Raw genomic sequence first — 21,190 nt, forward strand, 5'->3', positions numbered from 1 at the left:
GATCTTTCCAATGATCTGGCTTACAAATCTCATTTTAGAAGGTACCGGCAGCTAATCACTCCTTCAGCTGGAATACCTACATTACTGCATCCCTGTTGCGTGAGACTAGCTTGGAAAATGAAGTTAAACTTGTACAATAGAAGTAATTTAATACATGATTTAGAACTTTAACCACCTTACTACAAACTAATTTGCATGCCTGCAAACCTTTACTTGTATGAGCAACCCGACGTGTTTTGACGAGGAAGGAATTACTGGTGAGATCTGGCCTGCTGACTGTAGAAATGATAGTATCGTAGATCAGTGATACTATTTACATGAAACGTGGCAGTTCCATTTATTGTTCCCGGAAAATCACGTTTTCTGCCCTTTTTTTCCTTTCTCTACCACTGTTGGATCTTGCATTTTTGAGGAAAGGGAGAGGAGAATCAAACCTCATATGCCAGTCTGTTATTGCAATCTGAGTGTAACATATAGGCAATCAAATAATTGATCACACTTAACCTGGTTACCTACCAACTGAAAGCACAGCTGAGATTTAGGTAGGTCAGTGTTCTAATAAGTGAATTCTTTTGGCCCCTTGACAGAGCTTTAAGCAACTGTATGACTGTCAGACGGGTTGCAATGCTTAGTATTTTACAGAACTGGATCTTACGTTGTAGGCTCACAGAAGAAAATGGGTTGGAAGGAACATCTAGCGGTCTGTAGTCCAAACTCCTGCTCAGAGCAGGGCAAGCTTCAAAATCAGATCAGGCTGCTCAGGGTCTTGTCGAGCTTTCAAAACCATCAGGGTTGGAGACTGAACAGCCCCTTTAAGCCCCTGCCTCAGCGATGCGCCCGTCCCACTGCGATGATTTTTTTTCCATGTTTCTGAACAGCATTTCCCTCATTGCAGCTTGTGGCTGTTGCCTCTTGTCCTTTTGCTGTGCGTCTCTGAGAAAAGTCTGGCTCTGTCTTCTCCATAGGATCATGGTAGTGGAAGACTAATTACGTACCCTGATGGCCTTCTCTTCTCCAGGCTAACCAGACCCAGTGGCCCCAGCCTCCCTGTGTACATCAGGCGCTCCAGTCCCATAACTCCCTTCTCTGGGGTCTTTCCAGCCGGTCAGTAGCTCTGTTTCTGCAGGCCCTGAGCTCCAGCTGGGGTCACTCGCAGCCTGGCGTGCTTCAGACTTGGTATGTGCCGTTGTTGAACTTCACATGGTTCTGGCTAGCCGATTCCTCCAGTTGGCTGAGGTCCTTCTGAATGCAAACCCTGCCCTCGAGTGTGGCAGCCACTCCTCCGGCGTAGGTGTCACTGGAGGGCGCGTTGTGTCTCGGCACCCCGGGCCATATGGCACAGCGGTAGGATAACATATTGCCTTAGTCAGCAAGAGAGATTGTTCGGCTTATCTGGCAGGAGTCGGATTCTTAATAACTGTTGACAAGAATTCATGGAATACTTCTGGCCACCAGACTAGGCTGAATATACAGTGTACTTTGCAGTACATGTTCTGTTAATTGGAAAAACATGTAGTCATTGTATTTTGATTATACATAAGTTTTTATCTAGTGAAGCCATTTCTAATGGATAACCTCTCACGGAAAAGAAACATAAAATGGATAATGACTAATACGTAATTAGCTATATAGAAAAAGTGGTTGGAATTATCTGAGAAGAAGGATTACAACAGCACACTGCTAAAGCTCAATACCTGACCCTGCCCGCTCCAACCACCCAGGTCTGCGTTGCTGCAGCTGTGTGCCTGCAGAACCCACCGTGCAGCCTTGTTTGCTTTGCTCTTGTGCCTTACATTCGAGATGCCACTGCTACACGTTGCGATGGCCAAGCTGGAGGAAGAACATGATGTTGTGCAGAAGGTGTAGGGGTTTTAACTGCTGAAAACACAAAGCAGAAAGCCTCTCTCTCTGCGCACTAGCCCACTCTGCTGCAATCATTTTTCTTTATTGACATCCCTGGCTGTGCCTGTGAGGGGAAGCAGACACTCCCAGCTAGGAAGCAGTGCGGTGCATAGTCTAATGCAACGGCGTTCCTGGCTTTCTGGTAATGTAACACTTGTGGTATCCTGCGATCTCTTTGCTGAGGTACTGTGAGCAAAAAGGTGGCTGTCTCTTCCAACTTGTCAAACCTGAAAGAAGCTGCACGCAGTAGTAACACCCAAACCAACCTCTTCCTGATGTTTACGTTTACCAGTGACAAGCTAACAGGGAAAATTCATGTGCCACATATTCCTAGCTCCTCTTAGGACAGCTTAGCGCAGGGCCAAGATTCCCATTCAGCACAGGACTGCTTCCACCACCCTGCTCCTCACGTGGGAGAGAAGAGGCCACCGTGCCTTAATGAAGTGGGCAGCGAAGAGGACAGAGAGGGCTTTCTGAGGGAGACCTCCGTCCCTTCGTACTTCACAAGGACGTCTCCCTAGTGTTGGGCCTTCTGTTGCATTGCCAGGCCAGAAAGGGGTGACAAGTCAGAAACTGCCTTTCACTTCAGGAGGGACCAGGGCTACAACATGTAGATACGAACTGTTCTCCCAGGGCAGGAGGCAGAGCTGTTGGGTTTAGGGTTACATTTCAGGTTTCTTGTTGAGAAATGTCTGAACCTGTGAAGTTGGACCTACCTGCCTGAGTATTTGAAACCATGCTCTCCCAAAGCCTACGGAATTGTCTGCGTCAGTCCCAACGGGCCCATTTCTTAAGAGAGGAAAGGCTTTGTCACAACCATTATAGGTGAAGATAGAATACAGTTTCTATTCTAAGTCCTTATTTTAAATATCTGTCTGAAAATCTACAAAATGGAGGCTTGAACTTTAAACTAATTGGCCTCCGCCTAGAGATAAAATTACACTTTTAAAAACAGTTCATATGTCGAATAAGAAGGCTAGAAAAATGTTTCATATTTTTTAAAAAATACTATTTTTTGCTCCTGACCTTTCGGTTTAAACAGCCTTGCAGCCAAAGTGGGTGAGATTTGAAAGTCAATTGGTTTTGATTACAAGCAACTGAATATCACACACGGAGTACGTACAGTATGGATTTTAGTTAAGTTCATTAAAGCATGCAGGTATGGAAGTACACTGTATTAACTGAGTGCTCTGAACTTCTTAAGTCCTCGGAGTGGCTTTCTAGGTCAGGAGTTCAGAATACTGTGGGGGAATTAAAATCTGCTGAATGCATACGCAGTTTCTCCAGTACGTTCACATTGCCAGCACACCGAGAACTGCATTTTCCAAACTCGACACCAAGAGTTTCATTATCAAGACATTGCTCATCACATAAACAGGTGGAGGAAGGAAAGCTAATACCTTCAAAATCTGCTCATATTTAGATCCAGATTTCTCCATACAGCACATCACATGTTGGATACAGCAGTTTGTTTTATAAGCAGGCCCCTGTAAAGCTTTAAAACAGAATAGGGCAAGATACTGCAAAGGCTGTAAAGGGAAATTGCAAGTGTTGAGCTCCTGTTTAAGCTGAATTACCTACTGTTGGGTATGAAGGCAGTGGATAAGCTGGAAACAGTCCTGAATTCACTTTCTATTCAAATCCAGACCTTGTACAGAGTGTTCAGTGAGATGTCTTATGTGCCAGACAACATCTCTTTAAATTAAAGTTTAAGTCTAATTGTAAAGGTCCCTATGTCCCCCAAGAAAAAATAATCCCGCATGTATTTACCAAGGAAGTTTTCAGTCCTTCAGGTAATATCTATCTTAGATCACAATAAGGTCTTCAGTGGTAGGTTTTCCACTTCCAGTCTCAAGGCAGAAGTAATTTCTAATAAACACAGCCTGTGGCCCCAGAGCTTGAGTTAGAAGAGGAGAAAAAGCAGTTTCTGATGTGGTATCAGACCTCTTAATGGTGTTGTTCAAGACTAATTTTTCACCGTTCCTTTTATTTGCCAAAAATAGGTGACTGCTAGGTGCCGTACACAATGTGGATGCTCAGCGGGCAGTGACAAGTGTCTTGGGTTAACGTTCCCTCCTTCTGCTGTACCATGTAGTTAACTCAACCTGGATGTTTGATGAGTCTTTTTCTGCAAACAAGGACCTTCCCCCCCTTGTGAGCCTCGGTGGGAATACTCAGGCCTGCCTCTGTTAACTGTGAGGACATTTGCTGACTTCGCCGTGTCAGGCGACATATGAAAATTGGCAATTAACAGTACCTGTCTTCAGGGCGGAAAACAATTGTATATCACTTATTTGTAGGCAGCAGAGGCTTCAGATAGAGTTCTCTGAAAATGAAGCAGTTGTCCCAATTTAAGCTCATTTCATTTCTTCCCAAAGAAGTGAAATATAGTCGCTGCGGTGATAGTGTCAAGTCATCCCTCTGTATTATTCTATTTGTTCCATCACAGCCTTTTCTCTCCAGGGAGCTCATTTGTATTCTCCTGCTTTCAGGTCATCTGACTCTCACTTTGTGTCATGGATTTAACTTTGCCTTCTCTTTAGTATAAATTAAAATGTTACTGTCGCCACCAGCCTGAGCATGGAAACCACAACTGTGACTATTTAGCAACCTATTTTAGATTCAAGAAAAAAAAAAAAGCCCTGTACCTAAATATTTAATGGCTAATGGCCACTTGGCTTCAGATCTAGATCTAAATATTCAGGATAATGCTTACTATCACTAGTGCTGCATGCCATTTCGTTTGAGTATTTGCTGATATTGTACTTAGAAAGGCATTTTTTCCCTTTTGAGAACACACCGCGCCGTCTAGAAGCTCCGACCAGCCGCCTGCATCAGCACAAAGTTGCAAAGAACATTTCGCTGCGTCTGGTGTGAGTGTTTTCTTCGCGGCAGCCCTTCTCCCCTTGCAGTGCTCCTGGGAGGGAAAAACCCGTAGGCAGCTACCGAAGTGACCACCTGAACGCGTGTGCTCTAAATTTAAGCATCGTTTTAAAGTCTTGTCACTGACGTGCGCCCCTTCCCTCACTCCGTGTGAAATGCTCTGGCCACCTACAGCAAAATTGCTTTTCTAAGGCCACGGCTGCCGCTGCGGAGTCGCGGTCTAGGGATCAAGCGGGGGCGAGCGCTGTCGCCCAGTCTCCGGACGATGAGGCCAGACTCGAGATTTTCCTCCCCATCTCCCCCAAGCCCCGTGAGGATTTTCTGAATGCCCACGGCAGCAGAGCTCAGCAGCCCCGTGCAGCCCGCCCAGCCACAACGGATTGATTTCATGCAGAACAACGCAGCCTGCCCTGCTTCGGCAGGCAAATGCAACACCGGCTGCAGTTCGGGGGGCTGTCTTTGGGTGACCTGACCCACCGTAAGCCCAGCTCCGGTGGCCTCAGCCCCCCCGGACCCCAGCTTTACGCCCGGGCTCAGCAGCGAGCTTCTGCTACCCACCCCGCAGCCCCATACCCTCGCCCCGCTTCGTCCCCCCGGCTGTGCCTGGGGTCTCTGCCCCATCTCACCCAGCCCTCCCGGCACCCTGCAGCCAGCGGGGTGCCCCCCACTACCCCGGGACCCCCCTTTTTTTGCCCCCCCCCTCCCCAGGCAGGGCAGGAGGCTCCGGGCCGGCCGCCAGCCGCGGCTGCAGCCGCATCGGGAGGCACCAGCAGCACCTAGCGGTGAGAGCCGGCCCGGCCCGGCCCGCCCCGCCGAGCTTTAGGATTTGGAGGTGGGAAAAGTTGGTGGGTACAGCCCGCTGGGCGTGCAGCGCCCCGATTTTAACTTGGCACTTCTTTTCTGAAGAAGCGGGACGGTAGTGCTTTGCATCAGGTGGCTGCTGCTGAAAGGAGTCAGTAGTTTCCCTGTCGGGGCAGAGGCTGGGAGAGGTCCTGCCGTGTGTCCCAGTTGCAGTATCCAGACCGAGAGGCCAAGAAACAGCCCAGGACTTCACTGACACCTTCACTCGGGGGTCTCTGGGCAATGCACATGGCCAGCAGGGCTGCCAGCTCTGCAGGGCAAAACAGCAAAACAGGAGAAGGAAAATGCTGGGAGATTTTCGGGCAAGCAATCTTTAATAGAAAAGCGCTATCCAGAGATCTTTAAATGTTGACAGAGGGTGGACCCCCCCCTTAGTTTACCTCGTTTCATGCTACTCACTGCTCACCGCTCAGTGCCTAATTTGCAGGTCTCAGAAGGAAGAAAGGCAGAGCTTCGGGGGGGACTTTTTGGGGTCCTGCTCCTGAGGCCTGGGTGAGCAAAGCACCCGCTCTGCAGCAGGACTGGAGAGGACAAAAAGGAAATAGGGAAATCCAGCACGGCCCCGCCACAGCGGTACCGACCTGCGCTGTGTCCTGCTCCGAACGCCCGGCCCGCCGTACGTCATTATTTAAAATTTAATTTACTAAATTGAAAGGTATCATCGTGCGTATTAGGGAAACGGATGAGCTCAACAGTTATTTACTATTCACGTCGAAATTAATACAAATACCCCAAGAAGACGCTGTACCAACAAATCGGCGAGGGTTTTTCTGTAGGTCTTCAGAAGAGATGGGGGTGAAAACAGAGGGCAGAGGAGATGCTGTCGCACCCGGGGCAGCTTGCTCAGCGCCTTTCAGGCTATGCCCGAGTCGAGGCACATCCTTGTACCCGAGTTCTGAGCAGGACACAGAGGCACGCTGCGTTTAGTCTGCACCCGCTCCCTGCCCTCAACTTCCCGGTGCGTCTTTTAACACGGAAATCGGGTTGAAACCGTAAATTATGTATCGACCATTTCACGCAAACTGTATCCAAAAACGCGTTCCAGCCTGAGGGGACGTAGTGATAGTTACTCGATTACAGAACTGAGGAATTAAGACCGGGCAGATAATTACCTCCTGTGTAACGAGTGCCTCCGTGCCGGGGCTTTGCCCTGGGGGAGCCCCCTGCCACCCCAGCCGGTGGCCGCGGCGCTGAGCACCCCCGGCAGGGTTCCGCTGGTTTTACAGAGCACCGGTGGCCGGATCCGCGTGGGGAAGAAAAAAAAAATGAAATAAAATAAAGTGACCCCCGGCTCGTTATGCACGCACCCCCATGCAGCGCCATCACGCAGGCCGCCCTGTCGGAGGATCCGGCAGCGAAATGAAGATCCGAGGCAATTTTATTGCCTCAGCCGGCGATTTTCCCCTGCCACCAGCGCACGGGGGCCCGGTGCCCAAACTTTGACCCCCCCCCCCCGAAAAAATTTGGGGCCCCCTCCCACCGTCCCCGCCTTCTCCAGCTGCAGCACCCCGCCCCTCCCCGCGCCTGCCCTGCCCTCGCCCCCTGTCCCCTCTCCTTCTCCCCTCGCTCCGCGCCCCCCGCGCTGCCCCGCGCCGCCGGGAGCCCCTCTGCTGCCAGCGGGGAGAGCCGGGGCCGCCAGCCCCTAGCTCCCTCCTCCTCCCCTACCTCCTCCTCCTCCTCGTCCTCCGCCTCCTCCTCCTCCCCTACCTCCTCCTCCTCCTCCTCCTCCTCCTCCTCCTCCTCCTCCCCCCGCTCTCCGATGGCAAGAGTTGGAGCCGCGCTGCTCGCAGCCGCCGGGAAGAGCCGGCGGAGCGCGGGGCAGGACCCGGGGCCCGACTTCGCGGCTCCCCGCTTCGCTGCCGCCGCCTCGCCTCGCATGGCCCGGGCCGGCGCTCCCTGAGCCCGTGGGGGGCCGTGGGGCGAGCCGTGGGGCGAGCCGTGGGGCCAGCCGTGGGGCCAGCCGTGGGGCCAGCCGTGGGGCCGGCCGCCGCTCCCCGCCGGCCTCCAGCGGCAGCCGGAGCGCGATGTGCCGCTGAGCCCCGCACCCGGAGCCCGGCCGACAGCCCGTAAGCGCCGCGCCGGGGCCGGGGGAGGGAGGTGGGAGAGCAAACTTCGTGCTGCGGAGGGGGGAGCGGGGCCGGGGGACACCCCGCGGGCTGTGGGGGCACCTTGCGGGCACCTTACGGAGCTTGGGGGCACCTTACGGGGTGCGGGGACACCCTACGAGGTGTGGGGACGCCTTACGGGGCTTGGGGATGCTCTGTGGGGTGTAGGGACACCCTACGGAGCATGGGGACACTCTGCGGAGCGTGGGGACACCCAATGGGGTGTAGGGACACTCTGCGGGACATGGGGACACTCTGCGGGGCGTCGGGACACCCTGTGGGGACACCCTGTGGGGCACGGGGACACCCTACAGGGTGTGGGGACACTGCAGAGCATGGGGACACCCTACGGGGTTTAGGGACGCTCTGCAGGGCGTGGGGACACCCCACGGGTGTATGTACACCCTGCAGGGCATTGAGACACCCTACGGGGCCCAGGGAGTCCCTGCAGGGTGTAAGGGTGCGCTCGTGGCCCCACGCTGGGCTGGTCTCGCAGTCCCGGAGATAGGAGGTGGCCCCGGAGGTGGCTTCGTTCCTCCTTCTGTCCTCTTCTCCAGCACCTTCCCGGCTCTCCCGAAACCCGCTGAGCGGGGCTGTGAGGGAAGGAAGGGGTGCGGTGGTGGGAAGCCGGATGGCTTGGATGGAGAGATATTAAATTATTATTATTTTTTTTTCAGATGGTAATTTGTCTTTGTGGTAGGGGTGGCCCATTAAATTTCAGCTCACGTCCTGATGGAGATCAAAAGCGAAGGGGAGAGGGAGAGGGAAGCAGAGAGCCTTGTGCAGCTCCTTCGCTCCGCGTATTGTTAGAAACTTGTGGGGCAGGGGGGGATAAGGGGGATTCCCAGGAACAACCCTAGCGGATCCAGCTCCGACACCCACACCAAAAGTTGGAGATGTGTATTTTCCAACACTGCCATCTGCTCCGCGGTGCTGCCCAGGAGCGTGCTTGCTGTTACGCCTCGGAGGAAACAAACAAAAGGTTTGCTTGCCAAGTCGGTGCTGAACCTGGCTGTTCACGGGCGTTAGGTGGAGTGCAGGGGAGTATCTGTGTCCTGAAGGCTCGCTGTCCTCAGCTGGCTCAGGTTAGACTCTTTTAGACAATTTCCTGTCCTAAAAAAAGGTCTCCAAACATGGTAGATGCCAGGTCCTGTTTTTTTTTCTTCCTTTTTTTCCTTCTTCTTGAACTATTTATGTCTGGGTATATCGGTTTGGGATCATAGTAAAGTTTCATTTTTTTGTTGTGCAAATGTTCCCTCTCATTACAGAAAATACTTCTCCTAAATTATAGTCTGAGCGGCAAGAGGTTAGCTCTCTTTGCCTCCGGATGGGTTCAGTGGTAGGCTGAGACCCCAAGCTGCCGGCACTGCGAATAAAATAGAACCCAACTAGGCTAAAAGTTATAATGGGCTTTGATTCTCACTGCTGCTTGAGATCAGTGGAGGTCCGGGGTGAGCGAAGGCAAGGAGGAGGAGTGCGAGTAGCTGGAACAAGCTACTCACACAGAAAAGTGCTCTCGATTATATGTGTGTGAGTTGTAAGCACCCAAGGGAGAAAACTGGTCATAAACTGCAGAGAAGGCAGCAATGGGAAAAAGAAAAAACCTGCTGGTGTTTAACCAGATAACTCAGGATTTTTTAACAGAGGTTTTCTTTTTAAACAGCTACTTGAACCATCCGTATCTTTTTCCTTCGTTTTTCTCTCCCTTTTGGGCTCAAACTTTTTCTGTTCAGCTTGGGCTGAGCGCTAAGTTGGCTGTGCACGAGGCAGGCTGCACTAGGGGATCTTTGCATTTTCAATGCCGTGGAGGCAATTTCTCTTTTTTTTTTCTCCCCTCTCCCTGTATCTTGCCTTCTTTCCTCAAAGAGATTAAGTTTTTGTCCACCCCGCCAGCGACATGTTAATCCTGGAGTCAGGGGGGCGCGAGATCCCGCCGCCCAGCACATAGATATTGGCTTTGTTCGGCCCCCAGCCCGTGGGACCGCTGGAGTTGGCAGTGGCTGCCCTCCCTGACCTCCCGCCCTCCCCGCACCGAGCTGGGGAAGCCGGCGAGGAGAAAAGGAGCAAACTCCGGCCGGTGAAAAAGAACAGCCCCGGGAGACAAAGGGCTTCGGCAGGGAGATGCGGGGGGTGAGGGGCTGTGTGGGGAAGGACTCGTAAGGAGGTGGCCCCGTCGGATCCCACAGGCTGGAGGAGGTGGCGTGGGGACGGGTCCGCGAGGAGCCCGCACAGCCCGAGGGGGACCCGATACAGGTGGTGCCATGGGGCTCTGGTTGTTTGCAGGAAGACGAAGCAAGTGCCCAAGCAAAATGGCTTTGGTAGTCTGGTACGATTGCTGTTTATTCTCCAAACAGAAAGCTGGCTTAGGGGAACGTGCACCTGGGCTTCACGGTCTGTGCTTCTCTGTAACTTACCCTGGAGTCAGTCGGAAAAGTCTGCTGGACTTAGGCTGGGACACGCTCAGCCCTTAGTGGGGAACGCGTCCTTGGAGAGCAGTGGCTGTGTGGTGCTACATGTGGCTCGAGCAACACGTTTCTACTCCAGCCAGGCTTAGTAATCGCGTGAGCAGTCTCGCTAGGGTTAAATAGGACCATCTGCAGGAGTATGTTTTGCTGGAAACAACCACACTGCGAGAAAAGTTTGTGTGTGAAGCCTAGGCTGTTGCCTTGCTGTTTGGCAAAAGGGGGCAGTATCAAACAATACCACAAAGAAATCCACTGTGCATCTGCCTCCCTGCCTCGAGGACTGATGTGTGCTGTTTCTGCTGGGACCCGGGAGCTCGGGCTGTTATCCGGAAGCCCTTACTCAGGTGGTTCCTTACACAGACATCAGCGAAGTTAATTGAGTGCGTAAACGAGGCAGGATCAAAGCTGGCGCTCTTTTACTTCAGGGCTGCATCGCTTCCATGTGCTGGCCTGGCCAGGGAAGGCTCGGCAACGTAGGATAACATCGCATGATTTCAGAGCCACTTGGGTTCGCGTTCAGGAGGCTGGCAGCAGTAACCCTAACCTGCCCTTACACCGCTGATTTTAGGGATGGCGTGGTGAGGCCCTAGGCTTGGAGTGCCGGCCCTATAAATGCCCTTCGAGGAATTGTCATCGCTGCTTTCCTTAGTAAGAAAAGTGAACGTTTTCTCTTCTAAATTTAACTTTGTTTGAGAACTCATTTGCTTCCAGCCGAGAGAAATATATCGATCCAGCATACAAAATACTGCTCTTAGAATGCGTTCAAAAGCCTTTTCACCTTTTATTTATCTGCACGCCTGGAACCATTGGATCACCACCCACTAGTTAATTTTTTACTGAGCCGTGTTACAGAGGGTCTCTCGTGGGGAAGCCGTGCTGGGCTCCAGCCATGCTGGGTCTCGAGAGCAGCTCGGCCCTGGGATGGGGGGCGGTAAGGGATGGGGGGCGGTAAGGGATGGGGGGCGGTAAGGGATGGGGGGCGGTAAGGGATGGGGGACAGTAAGGGATGGGGGACAGTAAGGGATGGGGGGCGGTAAGGGATGGGGGGCGGTAAGGGATGGGGGACAGTAAGGGATGGGGGGCGGTAAGGGATGGGGAGCCGGCCGGCACCGCAGCCACATCCCGCTGTCGGAGCAGCGCCCAGCCCCATGGTGCAGGTGCTGCCCGGTGCGAAGGCGGCAGCTGGGTTTGCCTCGGCTCAGAGCATCCCTGACTCCTGGTGTAGGACCGAGGAAGGGCGAGGGAATCGAATGCAGGTAGTGGTGGAGGCGATTTGGGGCCGTTCTCCAGGGGTGGAGTTGGTATCACGGCCTGCTGAGATTGCAAAGTAAGGCCTGGGTGACGGACTTACCTCTTATAGACTGAATGCCGCGAGGGTGAACTGCCGCTCCTGTAGGTTGCATCCCGGTTATTTAGTGCCCTTTTAGGTTGCATCCTTGTTCTTTGTGTTGGTGTTGAACTCCATGGACACAAGCCGTGGGGTACGAGGGTGCTGTCCCTGCTGTGCCTTGAAGGGGGCTGTGTTCGAATAGGAGGGCTGTTGACTTTGAGAATCAAATAACAGTTCTTTGTTACTGCTCAGTTGCTTTTTTTTTTTTTTCTTTTTAAGGAGGAAAATCTCACTGAAGAGCATGTGTCTCTTAGTCTTACTGTAGGTCATTGTTCCTCTTCCTTTTACGCTGTGGGCTGCTGACTTCCAGCACTCCCAGAACCAGAACTCATCCCATTTCTGCCCACGGTTGCAATTTTCGTTAGTTTCTGTGGTAGCTGTCTGCATACGAGATACCAGGCTTTGACAGGTATTTGAGCCTGCAGCTTCTGTGGACAGTGCCTTGCTTGCTGGAGGTTATTCTGCCAGCACGGTTAGCCTCGGTATTTATTTCACCTCTGTTCTCATCGGTGTCCAAAAAACACTGCCTGACAGCCGTTGTTCCTTAGCCCGGGCTCAAAGCGTGCGAGCAGCAGAGCTGGGAAGGCACGAGGGTGGCTCTCAGTATGCAAGGTCTCCTTGACTACAGCACTACGACTCCCAGAGTTACCTCTGCTGCAGCACCCGCACAAAGCTCTCGCTTTTAAGGCCCGTGCAAAAGAGCTCAAAGTGATTTTCCGACGATGAGCGGCGGTACTTCGGGTACTGCTGTTACCTAATGTGGATCTACAAAGCAAACGGTTCTGTTTTGTGCCAGGCTGCAGTAAGTCTGGCAGGTGATTTGCATGTGAAGGACGTTACCAAGTTACAGCGTATGACTCCAAATTGGTGACGGGGCTATTCATGTGCTTATAATTAGGCATACCCCAAAGCACTGTGTTGGTTAAGGACCAGTATGTCTTTATTTACTTTTTAGTAAGCTTTAAATGAGATCGTAAGTAAACATGCTGATTGCTAGTCTTAATCCTCAAATCAGTTGTGAACACATCGGGAGTTTCTAAGTCATCTGTGTAATTTCGTTGCTTTTCAGTAAACGGGTCATTTGTGGAGAGAGCAGGGGATATTTTCTTCCCATACGCCTGGCCTTGCAAGGTGCTGCATGTTCTTGGTTCTCATTAACGTTTCTCTGGGAAACAGCATCCTGCACCCCCAGGCCCCGATAAACACAGGGCCCTGTGGGTCTCCTGCTTTGTGCAGCAGGCAAAATGCGTCGGGGCTTGGTAGTCCCCATATGTAGCGTGCTCTCCATTAGGCTGTTGCTAAAAGCCATATAAATTGCACCGCGCCGGTTTCAAAGGTTTGACTTTATCCATTGTGCAGCACCGTGTGACCATCTGGGACACAGCAACCTGCGGAGAAGAAGCGCAGTGAGCGGTTTGATCTCGGCCGAGTGCTGCGCTGAACTCAAAGGCTCAATCACGGCTTCGTATCCGCGAGGCAGCCTCAGCAATTGGGAGCAGCGTGTGGGGACCTGGTGCTGCAAAATGGGTCCCCCGGCAGCCTCGAGCCCTCTGTGCTACGGAGGAGAGGATCAGATGGCGAGCTGAGATGCTGTCCGCGCCCCTGCGCAACAGCCAGCCTGAGTCCTGCTTAGGCAGTCTGCGAGCCATTTGCAGTTTAAGGGTTTGTGGCTTCTGAAGTTTGTGTATTTTGCAGATTGCTCGTGCCATAGTCTTCAAAAACTGTTAGCTTTTCAGGCAAGCAGATGGCTTTAGCAAAATAAATTTGCTGGCACCTGGAACAGGTGGATCTGGAATCAATTTATGCGGTGTAATTTTTTCCACACCCCTTTTGGAATAATTTTATACCCTGGAGCCACCTAAGATGCTTATTATGTAGCCAATAGGGAGCTGCTTCTGTCTGACTACATAAGATTTTACACATCTTTTATAGCTAATGCCGAGATTGAAATGCAAAATTTAGTGCTGGGAGTGCATGCGAATTTGTGAAACTCCCGGGAGAGAATGTGGGTGCATGTATCAGTGAATGAATTATGCTCCTCCATAGACAGAGAGGGCTTTTTTTAGTGGTAACAAATGTCCTGTGTTCAGTGTTTGTCATTTTAAAAGTAGTATTTTTCATTTCAAGTGCGAGCCCCATACAGGTTACTGATGTAGAGTAAAAATGAAAAAAATACCTTTAACTGCAGCTGAAAGGATGACAATCAAAGTTTCGGATGTGGTGCAAAAGTAGGGATGGAGCTGGCGTTTCCAGTACGGCTGTGACAGGTACGAGTGGTTACCTGAGAAGGGAAGGATGCTCTGTGAGAAGGGGAGGATGCTCTCGAGGGGCAGGGAGCAGACCCCGGACGAGGCCTTGGCCACATCCTCGTTCTTGCAACAGAAGCGGGGCCAAGCAGCTCACCTGGCTGGGGAGGTTCCTGGTGACTCCGAAAGGGCTTTGAGCGGGCTCTGGGACCGTCTGCACAACTCAGGTGTTGGGTTAGGGACCAAATGTGGGAAGGGTCTGGGGCCAGCCCTCGGAGGGAGGAGGATGCTGCCTGCGGCCGGCCTGCTGTACAGGTTGAATCTCTCTGCTGTGTTTCCTGGCCACGTGGAAGTTGTTTAGCCTGCAGTTTCAGCTAAAGGTTGCTTATTTATCTCCTACAATGCTGATTTACAATAGATCAAAGATTAGCGGGAAAAAAGAAGACGAGAAAGGAAAGGGTAGGAAGTTCACTCTGGATAATTCAGTTTGACAGGCTAATATAGTAAATTCAAGAACGCTGAGCGAGAGGCGCATTTTGGAGCCTGTCTGTGTAATGCAGGGAAGGAAAACTTGGCAAGGTCTCAAAAGTTTGTTAGAGTGATTACAGATCCCCCCGCTCTGCCTCACGTTCCTTTCTCTGCTCTCTCTTCCTGATTGAAGGCGACTGTCTGCCAGAAGGAGATTTTCAAACACATGATTTGGACGGGGCAATCAGTCTGCATTTATAAATCACTTAATATTTCACTCTCCGACCTTTTTGGGGTCCGCTCCACATCTGAAGGGCATTTTCATTAAAAATACAAAGCTGAGGCTCGGTTCCTGCCTGCATCCAAGGTGCTCCTCCAGTCTAAGAGAGCTCAGCTTTTGTTGGTAAGTGCAGCCAGAAACCACCTATTTAAAATAAAAGACCATTAGTGGCTTGTGGTAGGATGAAACAGCTGAGAGATACATGCTTTATTCAACATGAGCAACTTAGGACCATGCACTGTGACTTCGGCTCTGAGCTGCTGTTCGTTACTGATGGAAGGTGCTGTCAAGTAGCATGTAATGCAAGTGATGAGGAATTGCACAGTTCCTGATTTGTGACGATAATTAAGTGATACAAGAATACAACTCCCCCTTAGTTCTGTTTTGACGACAGTGCTAGGCAGTCAGAAGTAAAAATCATCGGGGAGAGAAACTGAGGCACGGAAGGACTGCGGCCTGGAGCATTTTGTGCTCGTCTGTTAAAGGTATCACGAAGCGTAAGGAGGCAGATGGGCGCCAGGTAGGAGGGATTGCCAGGGACCGAAATCAGTAGGAATTAGACTTTGACATCTGTGGAGAGTCAGGTGTTACATGACTTGCTCGAGGTCACACAGTGAGTTAGTGGCAGAGGTAAGGTTACAACCCCTGGAAACGCTTACTCACATCCTTAACTCCAAATATGTGGTTACATCCCGTGAATTAAATGCTTCGTCTCGCTGCTTTCCTGGACCAGAGCTCTAGACTTGTGCCTTCCAAGACTACGCACTTGCTAAACATTGCCAGGAGGTTACCTGGTCCTGCGAATGCTTTACTCACCCGAGAAGTTCAATTTGTTGGGGTGACTGCAGTTGGAGAAAATGATTGCAGGTGCACAACTGGCCCCAACGTTTTGCAGATGAAACAGGGATCATTCCTGCATTATGTACTTTCATATATGCACGTGCACACGCATCTATATGGATTGAATTAAAACAAAAGCAAGTGATTAACGTCTTTAAAATTTAACATTTTTCCCCCTTAACCAACAGAAGTTGTTCCCAAGAGAGTAATTTACTACATATCTTCGGTATTTGTACAGGACTGTACATCAGGAATACAAAACATGATGTTGCTAATGCTGTGTGTTCCCTCTAATGGGTCTTTGAAATATTAAACCAACTTATATTTGGAATGAGCTTTGCACACCTTCCTGTCTGTGGTTGCTTTGCAAATCCAGGCTTCACTGCTTCGCTTCAGAAAATTATGAGTTTATTATACTCCTGGAATGCTAATAGCACTTCATTTTTTCCCCAAAATTTCTTCTTCCTATTTATTTATTGATTCTTCATTTGAGCACAGTTTCACAGATAATGATGATGCTACTGAGAATAACTGGTATGAGTTAATTTTGAGGAGGCTGAAGTTACTGTGCCATCCTTCTTTGCCAGGAACCTCTCTGTAATATTCATAAGCTGAGGCATCCAGGATGCTGAATTAGTTAAGAAGACGACTGCATAAGATTACTCCCAATGTTATATTTCATTCTTAGATTCATAAAGACAAAGCGTGTCGAGGCTGACAAATCTAAATTTAATTTTTCATTGAAAACCCATTGGCAGATTTGCAGATGGCAGGATTTAGGCAAGCAGTCTCTGATGGTCACTTAGTCTTTACTCGGATGAATCACTTACTGACTTGTGAGTGAACACGTGTGAACCAGAGATTTTAGCATTTCACCCTTTAGTTTGCATTTTACTTTTGTTTCCAGGGATTCCTCCCCATCCGAATCCCTCCTCCCACAGTGATGGATGAGGACTCCAGAAAGTGCTTTCAGTCATTTTCTCTGTCTTCCCTGAGGCCACAGGACTTCCCTGAGCTGATTCACGTTCAAGCTGGTCGTTTGTTCTAAACAAGCACTCAATTTTGATTTAAATATTTCTGAAGGAAGAGAACATCCTGCAATTCTTGGTTAAATGTTAAAAATTCAGCAGCCCTTATGGTTATATTGCCTCTTGCTTTCTCAGTTGCTAGCTTCTTGGACTTGTTATGCTCTCATCTGGAGAGCAGACCATCCCATTTGCTTGCGGTGGAAGTACTTGTGAACTGCAATCAAGTCAGCTCTTAATTTCTCTGTGATACTGCAGTATTACACTGGATTCTTCTGTGGTTTTTCAGTCCTTATGTCAGCCTGATGGCTCTTCTCTGAACACTTCCTGAGGATGTTAGTGGCCAAAGAAGACAGAGTGATGATGCTGACAGCTGCAGAGACTGGGGAGAACTGGAACAGCACAGATTACAGAGCAGGACTGAGCAGATAGTAGGAAATAAGGACTATATGGCAGATAAAGTTGGAAGGCAAAAAAAGAAGCATAGTGGCATACGAAGCTCCTGGCATGAGCAGCCTGGTTTAATTTATGCCTGGGGAAGAGCTGGAGTAGCTGTAGTGTTGAAAGACAACAGCATGTTTTTGCTGGCAGAGGAGGATGGCTGGGAGGTGGGCAAGGACTGCAGCAGCAGTAGTGCTTGTAAATCAGAGCAGCGTTGTATCAGAGGAGCTCTCTGTGGGAAAATTTCAAAACATCTGTCTGCACTTTGCTTGGGCACAACCAAACTCTTTCTTTCAGTTCAGTTTGAATTTCTGGCGAGGCAGTCGTTCTGTTCTTGCAAGTGTAAGGTCTGATCCTGCAGAACCAAACCTACTTTTGCAATTTGTGCAAATGCACAAAGTGTGCACAAAGGAGTGCACAAATGAGTAACATCTGAAGTGTTACTCATTTCAGTGAACTGACCTGTGATGAGAATTTACTGGCCTGGGTTCTTGATTGCTAACACAAGGCAAGCACCATTAACTATCCCAAAAGTTATACCAGTGTACGGCTGGGCTGTACTAACCCTAATTGAGATACTTGTGATCTGAGAGGGCGAGAACCTTCCCGTAAGTAACCCGATTTCTGTTTTTAGTTTGGAAAGATGTTATCATTTAATGAAAACTCTTTGTTTTCTGGCAGCATACTAGGCTATCCATTTGCAAAGATCTCAAAGGACTTGGACATCTGTGAAAAGTGCAAGAGTTTAATTCTGCCCACAGCTACGCTAGTGCAACCTCAGTGAGGAGCTGCAGTTGTGCTTGACTGATGACTAATAAATAGTGTGAGTCCAGGTACTCGGGGACAAATTTGTACCTCTTTGTCCTTGTTGCACAGGGATGGTGTTGGACCAGAGGCACATTCCGAAATAAGGTGTGCAAGATTATGCTATTGCAAAACCCAGTGCCAAGAAAAGCATTTCCAGTTTTAATTAAAACAAAACCCCAAACAACAAGATCTCTATTTCTGTTGAATTGTAACCTTCCCAGACGTTTGGGCATGAGATGCAGAAGTAATCGATTAGAAACACAAGTAAAATAATAAGACTTTTTTTTTTTCCAAGCTGATTCAACTGAAAAAGGGGAAAAAAAAAACCTGAAGATTTTCCCTGGGTCGAGTAAGACTTCTCTCCACATATAGACCAAATGAACTGCTGAAGTGCTTCAGTGAAGTTAGCACAAGGCCCTGAGCCAGTGGGATTATTTACATGGCAGACTGCTACCTGGTCAAATCCGGGGTTTAAGTACATAGCCTGAAGAACTGGGAATAATCTGATGTCTGCAGTTCGAATGGCCTGAGGTATTTGCAGAAGAGATAATGGCCTGATCCTGCACCAAGGGATATCAGTAGCAAAAATTCCATGTATGTAAGTTAACACTGGATTTCTCTCTTAAGAAAAAAATCAGTACGCACCTTGTAGTTCTTATCGAAGGACTGTTTGGTTTTGAGATTGGCATACTGCCGAAGTCAGGACTGCATGAGTTGGCCCCAGGTTTTCAACCTGACAGTACCTCTTTAAAATGCAGCAGTATAATTTCAACATCTCTTATTTGTTTTGAATAGCAGAGCTAACATGTCTGTCAGTCACAATGATTTGATAGACGTGATTAAAAGGCAGGGGATCAGGAAAAATGTGTGCTTATCACAGCCAACCCTCCCCAGTGAAAAAGTAAGTGGCTCAGTGGCATATTTGCAATTGAGGTGTAACTGAAAGCATTTTTGGAAATGTACTTTGTAGACTGCTTTGAAATGGTGTTTTCTATTATGACCAGTTTCTGGAACAGATTATCATGATTGTAAGAAGCACTTCAAAGCAGATTGATGTAGGAAGATCTTTCCCTGAAAACTTTGGCTTCTATGTAAGACAGAAAGCTACAAATGTGTCTGCAATCTGTGTTGTTTCAGCTACAACAGCATTTATTTGATAAAAGTGGGCTGCTATTAATTTCCAAAATACTTTGTATTTTGCTGGTCCCTCTGTTTCACAGAGGGTTTCAAAGGCTGTGTTTCCTTTCTCCCATACCCTCCAAATTTCTGTTTTGTATTTTCTAAGGGCTGAGACTTAAACATTGTAATAAAATACTGAATTGCATCCGATAAACAGTCAGACGCTAGTTTAAAGTATCAATGGCCAGACTTCCATAAACAGATCTTGACGCATCATCTGCGCCATTCCCTGACCTTACACAGGATCAGCTCCACCTCCACCATTCAGCTGCCATCAGCGGTAGCTAAATCTTGGGAGGAATTGGAGAATGCTAGCAGATACACTTCAAATATATCAATCTCTGAACTTCCACCTACAAGGCAAGCTACATGGCATTTCAGCAAGACTCCCAGAAAACTTTACTTGTAGGCTAAGGTCTATACCTGGGATAACTGAAGTCTTCTACATACGTGCAAACACAGGAGCAATCTGTGCCACAAAAGGCCACTTTCTGGTTGGTATGAAACCAGGTGGTAATAATACATTGGAGTGTGGCGACACGCCAGTAAATAATTCTTGGTTTTCAAGGGTATTGAAAAGGGAGGAAGCTCGTGCAGAAAATGAAAGGCAACAGGAAGAAGAAAGATAAGAAGCAACTAGAACTGTTTTACTCCACTATGTTTGGTAGCACATGTAGAGGACAGGAAGAAGAAATTAAAAAAAGTTGTCATGTTACTTTGTATCTCCTCCAGCTGGAATATATCAAGCCCATTGCATCGCCCTTTATGTGATTCCTAAACAGACAAGTTTCCTTTTTACCAGGGAAGAAGCTGAGGGAAAGAGAACTTGAGTCACTTGTCTTAGCTCATCGAGGGAGGCAGTGTATGCGAGTCCTGCAGTTACAGTCACTTATTCGTGCTTGACAGCAGAAGTATGATGAATTATTTGCGTTAAAGCAGAAGAGCCTTGAAGTAGTTCCTCCCCTTTTTGGGAAATTATTCTTTCCTATAAAGCAAGGCCAAATGCTGTGTTGATGGATCTTTTATGAATACTTATGGTAAAGGTTAAAAAACGTGTGATTTTTTTTTTAATCTACAATGTCATTGAATGACCATTTCTGACACGTAAGTTTGAAATCAAAATATTATGTTGCTTTTCTGTTTCAGTTCTTCCAATAACTAGAGCAATACTCTTTGTATGCTGTAATCCATGGAAATACTCGCCGTATGCTATAATCTGTGGATTCAGTTCAAAGTTGCCGTCTTGGCGTCAGAAACCCCACCAAGAACTTGCCTTTACTCTTTCGCTCATGCGGTGCTTGTCACCTTCCAGAGGCTGGGAGTCCGTCTGGTTTTGTAAGGAAAACTGCTGTTGGCAGTGAGACTCCTCCACCCAGCTCATGCTGGAGGTTGTGTCTTTGCCTTCCCGTAGCCACACCGTGCCCGGCGGTCCCCGCATAACGCAGGGATGGAGAGATCTGCCTGGGAGATGTGGTAGATAAATGAAGCGACCTTGTTTTTCTCTCTAAAGAAATGCAGATCACTTTTAAACAAGCTTCTAAAGCAGATAACTCTCTTAGCCTTTTCTTACCCTTTCTTTTCTCCAACATAGAAAATTATTAGCCAAGCACCGCTTTTGTCTGTATTTTTAGTGGGCATAAATTTATCTACTTAATACGTAGTATGCTTCTTGCATCTACACATAATTAAATCATATTTGTTCTTAGAAACTATTCATCTAGTGTAAACCTGCTTCCTGAGTAAATATTCCTTTAATTAGTAGAACAAATAGATTGCGGGATTTGGAGTTGATTATCACAGCATTCCTTTCCCTGATGTCTGCTTCAGATCTGCACAATGGAGAGGTGTGCTAAATACAGCCGGGGAACACAGCAGCAAGCTTTTTTGCAGTTTGAAAATAAATACACCTTCTGAATACTTCACACCTACGGAACCCTTCATTTGGGGATTACAAAGTGCTTCACCACGCTGTGTGGGTATTATTCGTTTCCCTTTTAGAGGAGGATAAACTGAAACGGAGAAATTAAGGCCAAAATGCTACATCCCCGCGTTGTGTTAATAGGGGAAGCTGTACCAAGATGTGTACGGTCTCCAGCCAGGCTCAGTGGCTTGGGACGGGGGTGTGCAGGCAGTAGCAGAGCTGAGAGGGGAGTGCAGCCTTCCTGGATATTTTATGTTGGGACCGTATGGGGGCAACTCCCGAGAATTTAGGGGAGAAATCTGTTTCCTGCGGGAGGAGTGTTTAGGAGTTATCAGCGGCTTCATGTTTCCTAACTGCAGGGTAAGGAGTTCCTACTA

General features: G+C 48.9%; 1 protein-coding gene across 9 annotated transcripts in view; it reads left to right on the forward strand.

The window, feature by feature from the left end:
• Positions 1–7,385: 7,385 nt before the first annotated feature.
• SEMA5B (semaphorin 5B) overlaps positions 7,386–21,190 on the forward strand; it is a 270,246-nt gene continuing 256,441 nt past the window's right edge. For 5 of the 9 annotated variants that reach the window (XM_066999195.1, XM_066999197.1, XM_048072220.2 and 2 more), the window contains exon 1: positions 7,387–7,712. The gene's annotated coding sequence lies outside the window, so the exon portion shown is untranslated. Of the gene's footprint in view, positions 7,713–21,190 lie in introns of all 9 variants that reach the window. The other 4 variants (XM_066999196.1, XM_048072218.2, XM_048072224.2 and 1 more) reach the window with 3 other exon arrangements.

This window comes from Anser cygnoides, chromosome 6 (assembly GCF_040182565.1).
Source record: "Anser cygnoides isolate HZ-2024a breed goose chromosome 6, Taihu_goose_T2T_genome, whole genome shotgun sequence".
NCBI classification, from domain to species: Eukaryota; Metazoa; Chordata; class Aves; order Anseriformes; family Anatidae; genus Anser; species Anser cygnoides.